Source organism: Balaenoptera musculus, chromosome 5, assembly GCF_009873245.2.
Source record: "Balaenoptera musculus isolate JJ_BM4_2016_0621 chromosome 5, mBalMus1.pri.v3, whole genome shotgun sequence".
NCBI classification, from domain to species: domain Eukaryota; kingdom Metazoa; phylum Chordata; class Mammalia; order Artiodactyla; family Balaenopteridae; genus Balaenoptera; species Balaenoptera musculus.
The window spans coordinates 124,408,922-124,412,503 of NC_045789.1; the positions used below are offsets into that span (position 1 = coordinate 124,408,922).

General features: G+C 45.4%; 1 pseudogene; it reads left to right on the plus strand.

Moving 5' to 3' along the window:
* Positions 1-902: 902 nt before the first annotated feature.
* Positions 903-2,855, plus strand: LOC118895351 (annotated as a pseudogene).
* Positions 2,856-3,582: the final 727 nt, after the last annotated feature.

Genomic DNA, 3,582 nt, shown 5'->3' on the forward strand with positions numbered 1-3,582 from the left:
GTTCAGCTATTCTCTGTATGATTTAGAAAAGTGGAAATACTGAAAGTAAAGTCAATTATTTGATCCTTCAGCATGCATTACAGTATTTTTGTTTGAAAGCTATACAGTGATAAACATGGCATTAAGCACATTAAAATCAATACAAAGGGGAACTAGTTCATCAACTACTAGGTTAAAATAGTTAATGAACTAGTTCCCCTTTGTATTGATTTTAATGTGCTTAATGCCTTGAAATACAGGCATTTGTATTGTTCTTTAAGGCAAATGCATAGTCATTAAAGCAATACATCTACCTTTATTTTATATGCCGAAGAGGATTAATGAAAGCCATAAAGCTGAAGAGAAACACAAATTCTGCAAAACAAAAAGTACTGCTAGGATTTTTTCTTTACTCAGTTATTTCTGCGCTTTTGGAAGAGAAACACATTTGAATGTTACATTGCCTTCAGAGAGGAAAATGGCTATTATACAGAGAGAAAGTCAAGGTGAAGTACCCTAACAATTTTGGAGGAGAGCTAAAATTTTAAATCATTCCTGGTACTCACGATTGATTCTGCTGTTCTCAGAAGGATCCAAACGGGGTGATTTGGTTAGGCAGCTGAAAAAGAGTGGAGGTTACCTCTGTGAGCTCAAGAAATATTTTATTTTATTTGTTTTTTAGTAATCTATTTCCTAGAGCCCCAAAATTTATCTGGTTGGTAGTAGGGACTTCAAATTTTTTTTTTTTTTTTTTTTGGCCACACCACCTGGCATGCAGGGTCCTAGTTCCCCGACCAGGGAGTGAATCTGCACCCCCTGCAGTGAGGCGTGGAGTCTTAACTACTGGACCACCAGGGAAGTCCCTTATCTTATACTCATTTTTTTTTTAGGAACTTAAGAAATATTTGTTGTGTGGATGAAAAATGTTGCCTACTGAAACTGCAAACAAACGATGCTGTGGCCATCCAGCCATCAGCCACTACCAGGCCCTGATGGTGAGCCCGGAATGAGCTCAGGATGGAGGCAAAAGGGCTGCCATCCAACAAGCCCTCAGCCACTGCAGCCACCCCCAACCGTGCGCCCTGAGGGGACTCAGGATGGAGAAGAACTGGATCCTGGCCTTAGATAGCCAAGGTGTGCCTCAAAGGAATGATTTCAGTGAGCCCAGACTCTTGCATCTTCCTATACTCAGAAAAGCAAGAGCTAACTTAAAAAACTTGAGACACCTGGTTTTCTTTTATTAACAGTAATCTTTTATGTTCTGGTTATCTGGCTTTTGTTGCAACACTCCTGTATAACCTGGCTCCTCTCTTACCTTTTCGGAGCCGTCCCTCAGAGCTTTATTGGAGGCTGTCTTCTGGGCTTAAGTCCTCAGAAAATTCGCCAAATAAAACATAATCCTCAACTTTCAAGTTGTACATTCTTTTTCAGTCAACAGTTGAATGGCTTGTTGAACGAATATTTGAAATATAAACACTACTCATAAAACTAAAAGTTACTTTGATTAAAATAACAGGTAGCTCTATATATATTTAGTCTAGGTATTTTGCAAGGTATTAATAAAAATAAAAAAACAAAGAGTCGGTCTGGGGCTGGGACTGGGAGGCCTGAGGCCTGAGCGCTAGCGGGAGGGGAACCACCTGCCCACCGGGGGCTCCCCCGCCCTCACGACGGCCTCTCTAGCGCAGCGGCCCAGCACGCAGGCTCCTCCCTGAGCACGCCGGGAACTCGGCCCCGCCCACTCCCCTGGTGCCGGCCCAAGGAGGCCGCCTCGGCCACGGTGCCCGCCCAGGAGAGGCCCGTCACCGCGCGGGGAACAAGCGAGGTGCAGCCTGCAGGGCCCCCCTGCGCCCGCGGAGGTGGCCCCGCTGCCGGCCCTGGACCCTCGGAGGGCCCCGAGGCGGCGGCGGCCGAGAACGTGGAGGTGGAGCTGGCGGGCCGCTGGGCGCCCGGTTCCCTGAGCACCGTGAGGCCCCTGCGGGTGACTCGGCGTCCAGAACGCCTGCGGGGTGCTCTTCACATCCGTGCTGAAGACCTTCGGGTCCAAAGAGGATGACAAGATGGTTCTCAAGACAGCGTGGGTAAGTTCTCTCTCCATGGGGCTGATGCCCTTCTGCTGCCCATTAGCGTCTTCACAGACATGTTTGTTTGGTTGTCAGAAAACAGCCGTGGTGGGTGCTGTTGGATTCATGCCCCGTTCTTTTGTAAGCTCCACGGAGCCTCTGTACCTTACCTAGAGAATCACGTTTGCCTGTGGCTGCTCCTTTGCCTACCAGCCTTCATGGGTCATTTGGGGACACCATTTCAAGAAGCGCCTGGGACTGGTGAGTGGCATTGTCACCGCTGGCAACAGTATCTTCGCAATTTTGCTGCCTTTCCTTCTAAGGAGTCTGACTGACAGCGGGGGGGCCTCTTTTACACATTAAAGGGTCCTCTGTATCTTCATGTTTGTTCTCTTTCTGGCTGGTAAGTAAGATCTACCCCTTGCCTCCTATGCCAAAGATAAAGATGGTGGAACCAAAGGAGGCAACAGATTCTCCCTCTTTTCCAGGAGAGAGTTCAGTCCTCCCCCAGTTTTTTTCAATTTTGCCATCTTCAGTGTGACAGCCTATGCAGTGTGGACAGTTGGAATACCACTTTCACTTTTTGGATACTTTGTGCCTTAGGTTCACTTGAGTCTGCTGTTCTTTGATGGGGTCACCTCAGGGGTGGAGTGCTGCCTATTATCAGCCACTCTGGGCCAAGACCAAAGTCTTCTTTGCCTTGCAAGTTTCCCCTCTGTTCCCTCAGAACTAGAACAGAGGCAGTGTTGGACCATTGCCCCCACTCGAGCATACTGCACAGCCACAGACAGGAATCTGGAGGAAATGGACTAATGTGAATGAGAGGACATCACATAACCTTTTTTCCAGCTTCTACATCTCCTCCTTTGGTCTCTAGTACATTGTGAATATGAGAAAATTGAATTGCTTTTCACAACCTGTGACAAGTAGAACATATACATAGTTTTTTTTTTTTGTTTGTTTATTTTGGCTGTGCCAGGTCTTAGTTGCAGCACACGGGATCTTCGTTGGGGGATGTTTAGTTGCAGCATGCGGACTCTTAGTTGTGGTAGGTGAGCTTCTTAGTTGCAGCATGCATGTTGGATCTAGTTCCCTGACCAGGGATCAAACTCGGGCCCCCTGCGTTGGGAGCCTGGAGTCTAACGCACTGGACCACCAGGGAAGTCCCCAGAACATATACATAGTTTTATGTTCAATTTTGTTTCCTACAATAAACATTAAGCATAGCAGAAGAAAACATGACAAATGTATAAATTTATAGCAAGAGTTATCTTGTATTTGATTAACAGCATAAGTACTATTATAGGAAAAAGGAAAAAAGCAAATTGTTTGAATTTTAGAGTTACATGTAAATTCTCCGAGGCTCTGATGGATCATTAGTGTCCTGAGAAAACCGTTAAGAGTTAGTGTATTGGAAATCTGTTCCTTCTCTCCTGTTTTATTTTTTTTTTTCCTTTCCAGCTATATCTGTAATGTTTTTCTTTCTTACTTTTTTTTAATTGAAGTATAGTTGATTTACAATATTGTATTAGTTTCTGGT